The following is a 17,768-nucleotide window of genomic DNA, read 5'->3' on the forward strand; positions in this document are numbered from 1 at the left end:
TTAAATATTTATATGTTCAGCAATTAATTTCTTCTGTATTTTGACACACCTTTTACATTTTTTGGATTAGTGTGTTAAGATTCATTTACAATTTGGTTAGCCAGAGATTTGCCAAAGATCTGAAAGAGCTGTTTCTCTATCAGAGCAACCAAGTATTTTTAAGTGAACACTGTGATCGGTTGAGGGCAATGCTGCAACCTGGGCATTTCCATCAGACACTCATCTGGATTTGTCACACTGAACCCACTGCTCATACTTGTTTTGGTGTTAAAATAAAGTGGTAGACTAAAAAAGTGTCTCAGTGGGACACAAAAGTTTCATATCCATATAAAAATCCATAGAAGCACGTTTACTCTTTGTCCTTTTGCTCTTGCCAGCTATACTCCAGAGCTTTTCTCAAATGACCACTGTTTGGTGCATAATAGGTAGGATAACACATGGGGAAAATATATTAAATATCATAAAAATGCTGCTTTAAATGCTGTTTGATAGCCTTCAGCATCTGGAGCCCTATTTCTATTAAAAGTGAGAGTTTCTGGCCTGTTTTTTTTTTTTGGTTTCCTGTTTGGGGAGGATGGGTCCTTAACCTGGATTGTTCTTCCCTAATGGACAGATGGACAGAAGGCTACCAAATACAAGAAAAGCATTGCATTTCAAAAGAATTAAAAGTCAGGGAGTGGGCAAGATACTTTTCTTGGTATCTGAAGACTGAAGTGTGCTTTTTTTTTCCTTCCTTTTTATTATTATTTTTTTAAATCTAGTGTTCTACTGAATTTAAGGTAGAGTCGTGGTGGTGGTGTCCCTCCTCCCCCCGTAAAGTGCCTACAAAGTTGGTTTTGTGTACATTTAGTGCAGGTCAATGCTTTCTCTAGAGGGCCTTCCATCACCTGCTTAAGTTGTAAAGCTATTGGGGCATTGGCCAATTAGATAATACAGCCAGCCAAACCTTTTCTTGTGTGTTTAGTTTAGCTATAACTTCGGATTGATGATGGAAACCTGAGTAGTAGAATGAATATGGGGAAGTCAATCATGCCAGGTCTTTGTTTCTATAGGAACTTTTTTTTTTTTCTTTGTATAGAAGTGTTTCTCCTGGGAGCCCATGAAATTATGCTTTTACTGCTGGTAAGTAATGTCAACCGTCTTGAGCCAAAAGTTAATGAAGACCGAAACTGTAAAAACAGAATGTTATTATTCATTCTGAAATGACCAGGAGTTTTAAATACCTTTGTTCCTACAGCAGCCGACTAAAATATTCAATTGCAGAAGTCTCTGGTGGTCAAGATGGTGAATAGTTTCATTGCCGGAGCTCGTAGTATTCCACCTAACAGCAGGTTCATAAGACAGTTTGCTTTGTCTAGATTAAGTCTGATTTCTCTGAAGCCAGTTATATTTAGTCTTTAGAATAAGTACTGCAGACTTTTAAAGAATTGTGTTTGGCTTAATAGATCTATTTATCTGTGCTGTTCCTGCTGTATTTGCTTTGGTCTTGGAAAAATTATTCCTTGGAGCATATTAAGTCAACTAAAAGAACAGTATACAAAGAGTTTGCTTGTTTGTGGTGCTTTGCTCAAAAGTTTTTCCTCATAAGAGATGTTTTATTTGCTTCATTCAATAAATGTGGGTGAAGTTCTCACCCATACGCAGATAATACACATGTGAAGAAACATTTGCCCGTGAACCAGACACTTTGGTGGTAAGTCATAAAGATGCAAGTCTTTTTTTTTTTTTTTTTTTTTTTTTTTTTTTTTTTTTTTTTTCTTCTTTCCCGGTGGAACTGAAAGCCAACAAAACTCTGTAACTTACTACCCTGGGCTCCTAGAACAGGATCTGTGCTGTGGAAATGTGGTTTAACTGGGTAGCATTTTCATACTAGTACTAATTTGAAAGGTGTGCTTCATTTTCAAGTTGTTAATTTCTAGTTAACAGAGTTTTGGCTTTTTGCAAAGGATCTTGGAATAGTTAGGTTACAGGTCTGGTCCAGTAAGGATTGTCCCATGCTTGACCTGTGCCTGTAGAAATTGGTTTAAATTCCATTCCGTGACAGTTCCTGACCAGAGCCCTTTCTGTATGGTTAAATCACTTCTCCTTAAGGGGCAACTCGCTGTTGTGTTCCTACAGACCTGTACCAGTGAGGAAGGAGGGCATTCAGTGAGCACATTTACCATATAAACTGTGCTTTAAGTGATGTGAGAAGGAACTAGGTGGTTTGGGTATGGTTAACAATGAAGGAACCTCTCTGCTTCCAATGTCCATATTCAACCCAGGTCCACTGGGGGTGGTGGTGCTGGAAATCTGTGAGCCGTGCAGTGGGCTACTGCAAAATGAGCTGGTCAGATTCCAAAGACTGGTGGACAGCTGTGCCTGCCGTAAAATTAAGTGCCACAAGTGATGCTAAATTGCCAGAGCCTTAGGAGGGGAGACCAAGCATTAAATGGGACGTGGCATCTGAGTGATCTCTTCCTCCCTGGGCTGTTCCAGCAGCTCAGAGAAGGGGGCTTAGTGAGGTGCTTTGGGGAAAATGCAAAAACATTGTATGTATCTCTTCTCTGGCAACATAAAAATTTAGGTGTTGGTTCTGTTAAACCATTTTCTTCAATATTAAGTGAATTTCACTTCAAGGAGGAGTTCAATTTGTTAGGAAAGCAGAAAGATTTCATGTTTTACATCCTACAGTTATCCTATGAGAGAGGTTTGTAAGGGGATGTGTTAGGTACTAGACTGACGTATTTGGAGAGTGGGAAATAAATGTGATGTTCAGTGCACACAGCTCAGAATTAAGATCCTTCCTCTTCACACAAACCTTTCTGTGCTTATGTCCTCGCCACACAGGGCCACTGCTATGAAGTAGTAGCTTATAAATGGTCTTCAGTAATGTTGCCAATAATAGCTTTCATATTTTAAGCTACATTTTTAATGGCAGTTACTGTAGTAAATGAGGAGAAAAATGATGTAGCTTGGATAGATTGAATGCACGATGTCTGAAATGCCTGGGAGAAAATACAGAAATAAGGCAGAATTTCCTGTGGATAATGTGTTTACTAAATTAAAACAAATAGGAAACAAACAAACCAACCAAACAAACTTCGAAGGGAGGACTCTTCACAAGATTGCAAAACTAAGGAAGTCAGAAATGCTTTCAGCAAGCCACAGAATCCATTTTCTTATTCGTATATTTCTTATTCTACTTGGACAGTGTTCAGTCATGGCAGGTACAATTATAGTGTGCCTGTTGGTGCATATTCTTGTCCCATATTTTCTGTTTCCTCCAGTTTCAAGGGATTTTAAACAATACAGAAGGTTACTGCTTGGTTACTGTTACCAAACTCCGATAATATTAACATTTATACCGTAGCTATGATAGAAGGATTATTTTCACTGGTCCTTTCATTATTTATTACACATTTAATTGATAGCAAAATAGCTCTGTCAATACTCTTAAAATATTTTTTGTCTTCCACTTGGTTGGGACATTCAGCGATTTCTAAAATTTTTTTTTTTTTTGCACTGATGCTAACTTACATTGTATCTTACAGTTCAGTTTTTAATCTTACTGCTTGAAGAAAAACCTGGATATTGTTCTGTGCCAGACTGTTGTGATTCACTGCAAAGGGCTCTAAAAACTGGGAACAATACAAAAAGAAATCTCTGATTTGTTAAATGTTCTCTGGAGCCAGCACCTTTATTAATCAGCAGAGGCACTAAAGCACAGGTCACACTGTAACTTGAGATCTTGAAGATACTCTTGACTACTCAGATCAAATTGTATCTCGTGGTAGAAATCAGAAGGGAAACCATACCTATAAAATGCGGTAATTCTTTCCTAATTAGCTACAGGAATGCTAGATTTCTATCGTGGTATACATGAAATAGACAAATACTCTTGCAGTAGTTGTTTCACTTGCACATTTACCTAAAATACCTGGTCAGACTGCCAGGTGACAGAAGTGGCTGCAAATAATAAGGCAAAAACAGGGTTGACTTGAAGCTAGAAGCACCAAGGTTGTATTTTTCTAGGGAAGAATCTGCTTAGATTTGCACAGCAATGGTACTCCCGGGTGATAGATGGGCACCACTGCTTTCCCCAGTGCTGGGAGAGAGGCGGTAGTGGGGCCGAGAGGAAGGCTGCCATGCCCAGGCACTGCCTGCTGGGACTGCTCCCAGAAGGGTCAGGCTTCTCTGAGCCTCCCTGGGTCAGGGTCATCCCTATCCCTTGCACAGAGGTCACCTTCAGAGAGGTAGAGCACGTTTTTGCCGTTAACGGGACAGAAAATAATACAGGACTATCCAAGCAGACACGTGGAGTGGTGTGCACTCTCCTATGAACGTAACCCCTAGGGGTCAGCTTGAGTTCGAGCATTTTGCAGTAGTATTTAAATCTGCAATAAATCAGGCTTTCCCTTGCACTGCTGGCATAATATGGAGCAAAATTCTCTGTTTTGCCATTTTCAAAAAACCCCAGTGTGGTCACTTTGCTATATTCCATAGCTGCATTGCTACGTCGAGTAAAACGGAGTGGCATATAGCCTCGTCCAATGTTCCCGTCACCTACTAGCTAACGTAGCAGCTTACTTTGGAAGCCAAGTTATCGCTGCAGCGCTGGATTATCAGCAGTTCAGTCTCTGCTGTAACAGGACGGAAGGAGGCTGAACAGACACGTTTCCTTTTCTATAAGAACATCTCAACCAAAGGCTCAGGGAGATGAACAACTTCATGTCGCATTTGAACTAATCTGTGTTCCCTGCTTCTCTTGATTATGTGGCATTTTGGAGATAATTACTGAGGATCTCTGGATTTCTTTGCTCAAATTTCTTTATCAGCTGCCACAAAGACTGGGCTATAATAGACCTAGATGCTGTCTGGCTTTGCCAAGGATCTGAACTGGAGGATTTTTAGTCATTTTTGGTCCTTTTCACTGATGCGTTATGCTCAGTCTTGTATTTCACTGAAAAAAATATTCATGCAAGTTAAAAATTAAAAATCTGAAAAAATAATACATTTATAATTTCTCTAGATTTTCAATTCTCGTAGCTGACACCTACAAAATCTTAGTGGGTGTTTTAGGAACCTGTATCAATAGATTTTTTTTTCCACTGATTTTTTGTTGTTGTTGGCTTGGCTTTGCAACGTTTCTGCATTAAAGTACTGTAGTCCTTCTCACTGATACAGTTCTTACATGTAACCAAAGACATCTCTGCCTCTATTTTTCAAATTCTTCAAATCTTTGAGGGCATTTGAGAGTGCAACTATTGTTGCTTCCTGCAGTGCTTTTTCTCTTGTCTCTTCATAAGGTCTTGATATCTTAAAGCACATAACATCTTATCTATACCACTAACAAAGCAGTGCAAACCCAAAGATTGCCATCCCTGTGAAAAGCTGATTAAACTTGAACAGCCAAAGGGCTTTCAAATCAACACCATCAAGATAATCATCAATAACATAATAGCTGGGAAATTAAAAAGGCATAAGAGTAAATTTTAGGAAAGAATCTGTTTTCTAGTGGAGATGATATGGCAAGGGGATTTAAAGAGGATCATTTCTGACGTAGGACCTGCATTGCTAACAGCACATAATGCATCTTACAGGTATGCAAAACAAACAAGTGTGTGTGTGTGTGTGCTTTTGTAGGTATTTGCAACTCATTTAATCCCTAGTTTTCCCAGAAGCAGGAATCGGTTGCTGAGGCAAATGCTGTCTACCCAAGAACGCAGCCTGACACAGGGACAGGCTGCGCCTCTGATCTCTGCTGTAATCCACGTCTCTTTCTGCATGATGGTGCCTGAGCAAGCTGGTTTTTGGAAGCCCATGGTCTGCACTTCTTACTCGGAGTAAGAGACAGTGGTTATGTATGAGCAGCAGAGGAAAGAGGGAAGTGATGCTGAGGATAGTGGAAAAGCTTGTTCTCTGATGTTGCATAGACCAGCTGTTGTACAACTCCATGCCGAGGCATCAGAAGGATATCCTGGACAAAACATTTCTAAAATGAGCCTTTCTAATGCAAGATGTTGGGTTTAGTTGTCCTAACAGGGCATTTTGGCTATCTACTGAAAATAGGCAGCATTACAAAGGCCTGCATTAGCCCATGCTCAAGAAAATGCCTGATGCCCTGTTCTGGCAAAGGTTGTTTTCAAAGTACCTCAGTTCAATGTGTGACAGCAAGACTGAGCAGAGGCAGATCTGCCACCAAGTTTTTGTTTCTGCTACCTGGATAGCAGCATGTGTGTGCAGAAACTAAATCCATGTTACAGAGAGATTAGAAGAGTCTCTGCAAAGCCATAATGCCATACACAAATGGCCAGCTCAGCTAGAGGGGAGCAGAGACAATTGCTAGTGGACCGTCTTTCCAAAACCTGTTGTGTCTTGTTTATTTTCCATCTTTTGTTCCATTTATGTGTTACTGCTTGCTCTTTGCAATGCCATCGTTTCAAGACAACAGCTCTTGGATGCTAGCTGCTTGTGTGGTGCCTATTGAACTGATTTTGTTAAAGCCTTGAGCAAGCGTTAGTTATAATTTAGCTTTCTGTAAGAGTTTCAACCATGCTATTTGTGTAGAGTAGAATTTGACATTTTACCCCAATCTCAAAAAATTATGTGGGTAACTCTCCTCCCTCTTTCCCTCTTCCTGACCTGTGGACTCTGCATGGAGAAGGCTGTTTCCAACAGGCATAAACAGTTAGGAAGGATGTGTTTTTTGGGTGTGGGTCATATAGAAAAGTGGAGTCTTCTGTTCTTCCTTTGAAGCTGCAAATAAAATTATTTCTTCTGCTAAGAAAATGTGCAGCAGACATGTTAAGTGAAACTCCTGATTTTTATTGAAAAATCAAAGCGAGGAGAAAAGATGTATGGCTCTTTAGCCACATCTGCAAACAGTGAGGAATGAAAGCCTTTACTTCACTCACAGCATATATGTTTTATTCTGTTTCAATTTTAAAATGTGTTTATTGAGTATAGAAGAGAAGAGGAGAAATATATCCAAAAGCTGCATTTTTAATGTTGAGCTTGAAAGGCAGGGGAGGTTTAATACGACACTAATGACCACCAGGAGGAGCTCATGACACAGCTTGCAGTGTTAAATCCTTACCCTAAACTTGTAAGAATTTCAAGAAAAACTTGATGTCCCAGCCTGGTGTGGGCAGTCATCCCCTTAAGGCTGTGCATGCTGGCATTTGACACAGAGCTGCAGGAACTGAACTGCATCTGCACAAGGCAAAGCGATGCGGCACGGCGGGCAGGTGGGACAATTTGCCACGGGCAGATTTTGGGGGTGAGAGAACGGGGTGGCCCATTATGCTGCGAGCGGCCTCCTCTGTACAGGGAGTCACGGCCGCACACCCTGTGTCTGAAACCTCTATTTTCCCTTCATAAAACCAGGGAGCCGGGGTGGAATAAAGGCCAGCTGGCAGCCAGAAGGGGGGAGCGCTCACATGGTGCCGTGCTTTTTAACGTTTTCCTAAAGCTCTTTATGGGCCAGTCAGTAACTGCGCTCCGCTGGGTGATGTGAATGCTCTCAGCTGTCCCAGGGCTGCAGAACAAATTTGTAAGTAAAAGACCAGCAGCTTTGTTGTGGAGGAGGTGGCTGATTTCCGAGGGCACAGCCCCTCACCTTGCAGCTGCGAAGTTGCCTTCGTCCAGGACAAAGCAGGACAGAGGCCTCAACGCTGAAACTCCCGAGGAAATTATTTTAACAACTTTCTGCAAAACGTCGTCGTGAATTGAGAAGAACCCACGGCCTGTCACATCTGTTCTGCTCTGCATCTATTTTCGTACTTGCTGAAAAATCCCGTATTTTACAGTGCCTCGAGGCTAACCAGTTCCCATCTCACTGAGGCAAGAGACCAACGTCTGTAACCCAGTGACTGTGGGCACCTTTCTTCTTGCTAAAATAAATTAATACTGAGCAGACAGAGTCCTTTTATCATGGCCGGGTTCTTATCAGACCATCTCCTTTTATATTCCTTCCTTCCCCAGCCATTGTGGAAACAGACATCCTGCCCAAGGCATCAAAACCCACAATCTGCTGCCTCTTCTATGGAGCCTCTGGATTTGTGCCAGTAGCCCCTCGAGATGGTCCCAGATGTGGCTGCCTTTTTCTGTGCTGCCATGAAAATATCCGGTAAAGACAAAGGGCTGCACTCACCACAGTTACCGCTTTGGAGGCCAGCACTTCCTCTGCTGTCAGGGCTGTACAGTGGGAGATGTTAGTCATGATGTACCCCGGGGTAACCACGGCTGGAGTGGCAGGGTCGCAGTCAAAGGGGATGTTCCTGCGATAGAAAAGAGCCCATCCTTTGACTGCACCTCCCAGCTGTTCCTTGGGTTTGCCTCCAGTTCCCATGAAGCCAGGAGATGTGCATGGGGTGCAGATTCCTTGCACCTAAGTCCTGCGTGAAAAAGAGTTTGGGTTTTGATGCTGCTTTTCACTAGAGAAAGGACTTCAAATGATGTTATATTTATTTCAAAGTGACTTGGACTCGAGGCATTGGCTCTCCTGCTGCTTGTAAAACCAACATGTTCCGACTGACTTTTTTGGGAGAAGTTTGGGGAGAGAGAAAGGCAGTGAAATTACCAACTTGTGGTTTTGGCTTGGGTTTGTGGTGGCTTCAAGATGCTTCGGAAGGTTTGGTAATTTTTGGTAGCGATATTGGAAACACTCTGTTACAGGCTGTTACTGCAAGCAATTGAAGATGCCTGCGAGGAGTCATGGGGATGAAGCAAATGTACCCTGCTGCCTGGTTTCCTTGGGTCTTCATCCTGTGACCTTTTCCTTTTTTCTTGTAGCCTAGGCCTTCAATGCCACTTCCCTTCCTTGATACCTGCTGCCTAATTGCTGGACTTCCTCTTGCCCGAGTGCACTTGTCTTCTCTGCCTTCGTAAGCATTCGCTCGTCAATAAGACATTTGGAAGGTTTTTTTGCCAGTTCATCAATTTTTAGGCATTGAGGGAGGACAGGTGAGAATCCAATGTGATTTCATGCATGAAGCTGTGCTTTAACGCTTAAAAGCTTTACGTCAGTGTCACTGCAAAGAAAAACTTCAAGTGCCGCTCCACTGGGATCCCGCTTGCAATCTGTCTGCCTCTAAAATGAGGAGATTGGAGAAAAGTGATGAATTGTTAGCCTTGAAAGTACTTTATTGCTCTGTTAAATTAGGTGAAACCTCTGCTCTGCAACTTATTTTCCTGACAGAAACTAATTTGAGGATATCGATGATGCGCTTGTCCCTTGGATTTCAAGTGTTTCCCGGCACAGTGTTTGTAGAGAACCGGAGAGGAAAGCAGCTCGTCAGCGCTGCAGGGAATGAGGTGGCGCATGTGGGACATCTCCTCACCGTGCTGCAGGTAAACCAGGCAGCTTCCCGAGGTCCAGCTCACCTCTCTCCTCAAGGCCATGCAGTAGGCTTGCGTCATGTCGGGGACGCGTGGACGTGTTCGATATGGCCTTTGTGTTTTTTTTTTCTTTTTTTCCAGAAATTAAGAGGTGTATCTCTGTGGCGTCTGTTCTGTTAAATATTGACTTTCTATCAGCGGTGTTAGAGGGGAGGAACCTCCCTGCGAAAATCATCCCGGGGGGATTTGCAGGACAAATGGCCTGAGCACACCTTCAGCTTTTTTTCCCCATCCATTTTAGGTGAACTGGGACAGAGGTGCCTTGTGAAGCATCTCTTCATACGAGGCAGGTGCATTGCTTTAACAAGGTATGGGGGCAGATACCTAATCCTCTATATGCAAGGCTGATAACGCAGAGTACCTTGTCACTGGTGACCTGAGATCCATTTTAAATGACGTCTGCTTTCTCGTTATTACTTTTCAGAAATGTCCTAACCCTGCAGACTGACAGCGGGCTTTCCTGAACAAAACACGCGGTGTCAGCACCAACCAGGAACACAGCCAGAACACAGCGCCCTCTGTAAGCAGGCGTCCTGGAATAAAAGGCCAGAGGGTGGCTTGTAAAGGGTCAGTGAATGCCAGCCCAAAGCATGATGAAATCTTACATGGGAGAGGAAAAAACAAGGACTAAATATGATGGTCCCCAAAAAACTGGTGATAACACCCAAACAGCTGTGCAGCCAAGAAGGATGTAAGCATATTCAAGCTCTTTGCAAGCACCACGGTACACAAAACCTGCCTATAACAATTATGTATTATAGAATGTATTTATTTATTTATTTTTCACATCAGAAGGAAGACTGTGCCTGGCCTGATGTTTTGAGTAGCGCTGTAAAACGCTGTTAATGCTGTTTCCAGGGTGAAAGCAGCCAGTGCTCCCCAGCTCCTGGTCTTTCCCTGTGCATGTGGTTTGGTCCATGCCCACCGAGCCTTTGCATCTTCCTGTAACCAAATAGTGTGAGGGGGGCTTAGCATTGATGGCTTAGATGGCTTGGATCCTCTGAGCTGAGCTCTGTGTGGACCATCAGGTGCACTGTGCCCACAGAGCTGCCAGCTAAGTTGAGTTTTTCTTTGTGCTCTTGTTTTGAAGATGTTAGTACTAAAGGCAAGCATCAGCCTGATAACTCCAAAAACTGAAATCTCTTTATCCCCTAGGAAGGAAAGTATACTAACTGCAATCTGGCTTCTTTCAGGCTTCTCCTGTTTAAGCCCAGTGTGGGAACTGTACCCTGGCAGGCACGAGGGGTGTGTAGCCCACTGCCCACTTATTCCTGAGCACTTCTGCTGAGACTTTCAGTGAGGAGCTCAAGCATGTGGCTGGTTTTGCTCCATCTTTAATATGATTTTACTCCCCAAACCCCAGCCCAGGAGAGACGTGCTGTTATTGCTCGGTGCCATGAGGTAACGCAGTGCTGCAGACAACAAAAGAAGCTGACTGCAGAGCGGGGACCTCTGCATCTCCGGGTCCCCAGCTTGGCAACCTGGCCATTGGCTCTGGTCCTTCCAGTTCTAGGAAAGAGGCTGACGCTATTGACCCTGAACTACTATTTGCCTACTGTAATACAGGGAAATGAGGGCTAGATGTGAGGATCTGCGGCTTGCTGCCTTTCCCCGCTCTCCTTCCCTGGAAGAGTTTTGCAAGAGCAACTGGGCACCACCAGGATGTCTGCCCCCGTGGCTGGTAGCAACATCCCCGCCCCGAGGGGGCCCTACCCTGCAATACTCCACGCTGTCATCTGCAGGCCTTGCGGGTGGAAACTACATAGCTGGAGCTCCTGATACAGGGGCTATGGAGGAACACCAGCTCTCCCTGAATGTGCTTTATGGTTGAGCAGCGAGGGCTGGGTGCACGCTGTGTGTCCCTGCAGACACGCAAGGTACGGCACATCAGCGTGGGGCTGGCTGAAACGCATTGCGTGATGCATCTGGCACGGAAACCTTTTCCCAGCTCTTCGTGCCAGGCTCTCCTGGACGCAGGGAAAGGAGCGGGCAGCTGTTTGGCAGCCGCAGTCCGCTGACCATTGCCTCCCCCTTCAGTGCCCCAGCGCCTCTCTGGGGCTCGTTAGCACAGATGGGCTGGGCCAGCTGTAAGCGGGGCCAGGTGCAGGGATGGCCAGCATCACTGCTGCTGGAAAGCAAGCAGCCTTGGTGGCTTAGATATCTGGTTCTGACCAGGTCCGAGGAGCATTCCCTACACCTGAATAAATCATCCTGGCTCAGCACGCCTTAACCCCAAGCTTTGGCAAGCCCAGAATCGCAAACCGTGGCTAGAGGCCTCGCATCCCTTAAAACCCATCCTTGCGTGGCAGGGGAGGCCCACGGGGCTCAGCGGCACTGTGACAGGGCTTGGCCCCGGCTGTGCTCCTGCTCCTTTTGGAAGTGTTTTTGTGTTTCTCGATGCAGCCCCTCAGCTGGTGCGGATCACGCTGGCTCCAGTGACATGTGGAGACCGTTCCGTGCTTGCATCAATCACAGCATGCCAGTTTATTTTCCTTGTACTTAGCTGTTTTGCAATGCCTTCACAATTCAATTGCTGATATTTTTCATAATTACATTTGAGCAGCTGCATCGGCGTGGAGTGCATGCAGAGGCCCTAAATTTTGCAACACTCTTGCTCGTGCAGGACAGCACTCACGCACCGCTTGCTCCGCAGGGAGGATCCTGCAAGCCAGCCAGCATTGCTGAGAGTGCCAGAGCAGTGATCTGCTGCAGGTAAACACCCTCCTCCTCCTGCCTCTCCCACTGAGAGGTAGTCTCTGTGTTCTCCTTGTCCCTTGTGGCCAGTCTGCTGGGGAGAGGAACCTGCAGAGGTCTGAATTCCCAGTGCCTGCTCAGCAAGCACCCCCATGCCCCTTCTCAATGCCTTTCCTAGTGGCCTGAGTTTGCGGTGTCTGTGCTCACCCTACTCTGCTCTGAGCTTTTTTCTCTGGGATTAATGTTGCTGCTTTGTGGAGATGAAACAAAATGCCCAGAGCAAGCGTTTTGTGGGTTTGTGATAATCCCCTTCCTGAGCAGACTGGGTGCTGAAGGAGCTCGGTGCAGGGGATGGGCTGGGGGTAGTCTGGTCAGGACTATTTTAAGGCACCCGGGAGAGGAGGTGACTTTAGGTCTTAACGTTCAGGGTGGTGACTCCTTGGTGGTGGCCATAGGGACCCCAAATCCCAGAGGCAGACGTGGCTATGGCCCAGTCCTGCAGTGGAAGGTCTTCTCCTCCTGTCTCCACACATAAGCTGCATCCATAGCGAGCCACAGTGACAGGGGAAAACGCACATGGCATTTCTTCCTTTGAGAGACAGTTATTAGAGCTTTGTTGGGCTGCCCTGGCCCCCTGCTCAACTCTGTGTGTGAAGGAAATGTCCTCCTGAGGCTCCCCGCTGCGCTCAGACCTGCCCCTGAAGCAGGAGATGCAGTGACCTCTGCTGCAACACGGGTAATTGCAGCTGGAGCTCCTGCCCCTCCAGCGATGCAGGTCTTTATTCAGCCTGACTGGGGGCTGTAACCCCTGCTGGCTGCGCGTCCTGCCAGCCGCCGGCGTGCTGTGTGAAGTGCTGTTTGTATTTCCTTCTATTCCTGCTAACGCTGCCTGCCATGCCTGATGCAATCCTCTGACCAGCAGAGATCACAGAGAGGTTCAAAGTCCAGGATGGAAAAAGGAGGGGGGCAAAAAACACAAATCAAACAACCATCCCTAAAAATAGAGCTTCCAAGGCAGGAGCTTGTTTGGATGTGGAGCTTTTCTGGCATTTGGATGTGGAGGGGACGTGGGGCAGGACTTGGGCAGAGGGAGCACCAGGGATGGGCTGCCTGTGCTGGAGCCTCCACATTTGGGGAGGAACATCCACGGGGTGCCTGTCTCCTGGCTGTAGCTATCTGTGCTTCAGCCATCACAGCCACAGCTGTGCTGAGTTCAGTGGCTTCGGGGAAACCATTCACAGAATTTCACAGAATTTCTAGGTTGGAAGAGACCTCAAGATCATCGAGTCCAACCTCTGACCTAACACTAACAGTCCCCACTAAACCATATCCCTAAGCTCTACATCTAAACGTCTTTTGAAGACTTCCAGGGATGGTGACTCCACCACCTCCCTGGGCAGCCTGTTCCAGTGCCTAACAACCCTTTCAGTAAAGAAGTTCTTCCTAACATCTAACCTAAAACTCCCCTGGCGCAACTTTAGCCCATTCCCCCTCGTCCTGTCACCAGGCACGTGGGAGAACAGGCCAACCCCCACCTCACTACAGCCTCCTTTAAGGTATCTGTAGAGAGCGATAAGGTCGCCCCTGAGCCTTCTCTTCTCCAGGCTGAACAAGCCCAGCTCCCTCAGCCGCTCCTCGTAGGACTTGTTCTCCAGGCCCCTCACCAGCTTCGTCGCCCTTCTTTGGACCCGCTCAAGCACCTCGATGTCCTTCTTGTAGCGAGGGGCCCAAAACTGATTCATGTAAACATGAGCCTGTGGGGCTGGTGGAGCCCCGGTTGTTGGACAGGGATGGCAAGGAGCAGTGCCAAAGTCAGGTGTAAGCACATCTGCGCTGGAAGATGCGAGATTCAGCTGCTGCAGGTGTCCGTAGTGGCAGATGACATGGCTGTGGGTGACAGCCATGGTTTGGGAGGTTTGGGGAAGACACTGGGAGAGGCTTCTTCCTAGCGGGGTGGTTCTGGAGCAGGTCACGCATTGATGGAGTAGCTCTTCATCCTTGGGTGGTTAAAGGCTCAGCTAGACAAGGCCATGGCTGGAAGCAGCCCTGCTTCTCATGGGCGCCCAGAGGTCTGTTCCAGTAGACACTTCTGTGACTGTACTTACTTTAAAATTGAATAAACACAGCCTGATGTTGACTTAACCTTCACAGTGAGCATGTTGATCTAGTTTTATTGACGTGTTCCTTCCCAGAATCTGATTCTCACTTACTTAATACAGATGAAAATGGGGGGTGGCTTGTACGTTACCTGGAAAGACGCGCCAGTTGGGTTTTTGGGTACTTTTCAGTTCCATCCTTTGGGCTGTGGGAAAGCTGGCAGAGGCAGCGCACTTGTCCCTGTGACAACAGCACAAAATACAATCCTGTAGCAAGCTTTGTAGGTGCAGAATTGGAATAAGGCTTTCCTCCTGGCCAGAGGCTTTGCTTGCTTTTTACAGGACTCTTCTCCCTGTTACCTGGGATGGGCTGTCAGAAACTCTGGCCGTGCATTCCTGTATTGTCTCACAGGGGATGAGGTAGTGGTTGTGGTTGGATGAAACCCTCCTTGTCCCCCTTTCCTCCATCAGAGGCACAGGGAAGGGCGAGCGATTAATCTGAAAGTCTGTGCAGTAAAATATAAATCTCCGCAGCTTGAGAAATGCTGGATGAAAGCCAGAAAGGGTTAACAAGGAAATGTGTTCCCTCCAGCATAATTGTATATTTGGCTTATATTTTAATAAATGAGTAACAGCTGAGCTGAGAGGCCAAAAGAAGAGAGTCCCCCCCCATATCCCGAGCTGTGCTTGAGGCAGGGCCTGGGCTGTCTGCGTGTCAGGTACTGTGGTGGGGGGGTTAGCCCAGCACGCTGAAGATTAACCACGAATTAGACAGCTACACAGAGAGTGAGGAGCAATCGAGAGTGAGTGGCTAATGCAGGTGTGAAGGCTGTTGCTTCTTTTCTCTTTAATGTTTAAATTTTCTTTTGAATTCCCTTCAGGCAGGAAGAGGAGGAAGAAAGCCAGGCACTGTGGTGGAGCCTTAGGGGAGCGGGAGGCCTGGGGTGATCAATCAGCAGCATTTCAGTGAGATTAAGGGGGGACCCAGGGTAATATATGAGGCAATGTGGAAAGAGGCATTTTATTACAGTCAGCTCTGGAAGGATTCAGTTCCAGATGGCTGAAGTGGGGGTAGATCAGGAACCTCTGTCAGAAGGGGCCCACCATCCAAAAATGTGCAGCATAGCAGCAGCAGTTGAAGGTTTCTTCTGCTCCAAAAGAAAAAAAAAATCTCTCCTGGAGAGAGCTGTCTCCATAGCTGGTTAAATCAGTGTGTGCTGGTGGGAAATGCCCTCTTTGTGAGGACAGATGGCGATGAGCGGGGCCATTTTGGCACTTCCCCCCCATTCAGAAAATGCGTCTTGTTCTTGTGGAACAATTCTAGGAAGGCTTTGGGACCGGTTTGCTGCTCAGAAGCAGATGTGTGGTGTGGCTCTGGATGATGGTGCTGTTGTCATAGCACTGGTGGGGAGATTGGCCTTGACTATCTCTTCCACCGTAGCCCCTCTGCAGGCTGACACCTCCAGGAGGCCGAGCACCATGCCTATTCCATGACATGGGGACCCACCTCCTGAGGGAACAGCCTGAAGCTGCTAAAATTGTTTCTGGTAAGTGCCCAGGCAGTGGCTAGCAATCAAGAGCTTTCATAGCTGCCAGCCAGAGTGAGAGGTAAAGCAAAGACCTGGTTCATGGAGGAATTTCTCCCGCAAGAGCCAGGGCTGTTGCCCAGCTCCCTGTCAGAGGCAGAGCAGGCCTCAGACCACAGCACTGATGTAGTGCAACAACCCGTCGGGAGGAGGGGGGGTGGATGTCGTTTTATTTCAGGGTTGTTTTTTGATTTGGAATGGTTAAAAGGAATTCTCGTTTTTGGAAAATTTGGCTGTACTTTGCAACAGCGTTAGACTTCTCTGTTGGATCTCCTCTACTAGAAATGTTTAGATTTATTTTTGTTTGTGTTCTGTCTTACGCAGCTAAGAAAACAGTTTCAAATAGGACAAATTGTCTTGTTCCAGGGAGGAGGTCTCATCTGGAGAGTGAAAACAGCTTGCTACTTGGAGTGCTGTCTGCAAAAGAACAAAGCTCTAAGGACCGTTCCCTACGCTGTGCCCCACAAGAGAGATTATTGAGCCAAGATGTTGGCCTCAGGAAGCATCCTACTATGCTAGGCAGTTTCCATGTGAAACATCTTTTTTTTCCCTAGGATTTGTGTGCCCTAGCACCTGGTCGTCTCGGTGCTGGTCCTTTGGGGAAGATGGGCAGGGAGACAAGTGCCTGGGTTATTTGCTTCTCCTATTTGTAAGGGGAAATGCATTAGTCCATTTCACAGGGATGCTGGAGTACCTTTCCGACAGTCTTTAATAGCTGGTGCTGTGGAAGAAGAGCTGAGCATTTTAATCAGGTGCATGTCAGCCCCATATTTGTGTTTTGCATGTGTCACAGGTGACATGAAAGGAAGAAATGTTAATGAAAGAGCCAATTTTCCTGCACGGCTTTCATGGAAAATGAGTTCTGATGCACAGAACTGTGTTTCGTATGGCAGCTGAATGAAAAATTACAGATACTTAGAAAAGTGAGATGACATCATACGATCTGTACATCTTCTGAAAATAAATCAGGGCCACTATGATTAAAATATATGCACTTGCAATGGATGCTTTGGCAGACTGGTTGTAATAAAGAATTTTAAAATTGGAATAGGTTAAAAAATCAAGTAGGAAGGAGTTCTAAAACCAAGAGGAATTTTTCTTCTTGAAAACCAGACTCATTTTAGTCCAATTTCTAGCTAGAGAATGGAAGTGTGGATTCAACGCTTTTAGATTCTCAATTAAGAGATCATCACCACATTATCAGGATGTCAGACACATCACATTCATCAGTCTGTTTTCTAGAAATTTTCACTCTTGTCCAAAGTACAGCTGGAAACGCCTAAATAAAATTAAAAGGGGGTAAGTGTCACCCAGGCCAAGAACTGTTTTCCTCTCAAGGCTTAAAGTATTTTCATTAAGAAAAAAAAAGGTGTTAGGACATTTCAGTCTTTTCATAGACAGCTCACAAGACTAAATTTGTGAAACTCTTTAAAAGAGGACCCACTGGAAATGATCCTTATGCTTACACCTACAGCAATCACCCTGGATTTATTACTACATCTCAGGCTGCAAGCCTGAGCCTGATTTATTAGCTACCGTCCCTTTGGGTTTCTTATCCAGGGCAGTAAAACAGCTGTAGAAAGCTGAAAAGAAGTCGAGCTGCACATCTTGTCTTTTTAGCCTGTTTCTTGTGTTCATTATAGTCTATAAACAAACATCTTTCAGGTCTCCTAAATAGATTTTCTGATCGAGTTCCCAGAACAGACCACCACCAGTCTCATTAAAGCTTATTTATGCTACTTTCATGCATGAATAAAAAAGCTCCCATTCACTGCTGATTTTATTTAGTTAGATCCTGTGCCTTGTAGTGGACATTGAATTGGTGTGACATTTTTTGGCATGGAAAAAGAAAAGCAGTGTGACTGCAGAGAACAGTTTGATGCCTACATCTTTTGCCGTATGAAAAGGAAGGGGTTAACCTGTTCTTGGCTGTATTGTATTGATTGAGGCCCATGCAAAGAAAATACAGCTGTAAATAGTTAGGAGTATTCCCTAGTAGCTGAGATTTTTT

General features: G+C 45.6%; 1 long non-coding RNA gene across 1 annotated transcript; it reads left to right on the forward strand.

Moving 5' to 3' along the window:
• The first annotated feature begins 1,780 nt into the window (after positions 1-1,780).
• On the forward strand, positions 1,781-17,718 carry LOC137845910 (uncharacterized). The gene is made up of 5 exons (XR_011090318.1): positions 1,781-9,689; positions 9,806-11,258; positions 11,945-12,093; positions 15,613-15,718; positions 16,124-17,718. It is a non-coding gene; the product is annotated as an uncharacterized lncRNA (long non-coding RNA).
• The last annotated feature ends 50 nt before the right edge of the window (positions 17,719-17,768 follow it).

This window comes from Anas acuta, chromosome 1 (genome assembly GCF_963932015.1).
Source record: "Anas acuta chromosome 1, bAnaAcu1.1, whole genome shotgun sequence".
Taxonomy (NCBI): domain Eukaryota; kingdom Metazoa; phylum Chordata; class Aves; order Anseriformes; family Anatidae; genus Anas; species Anas acuta.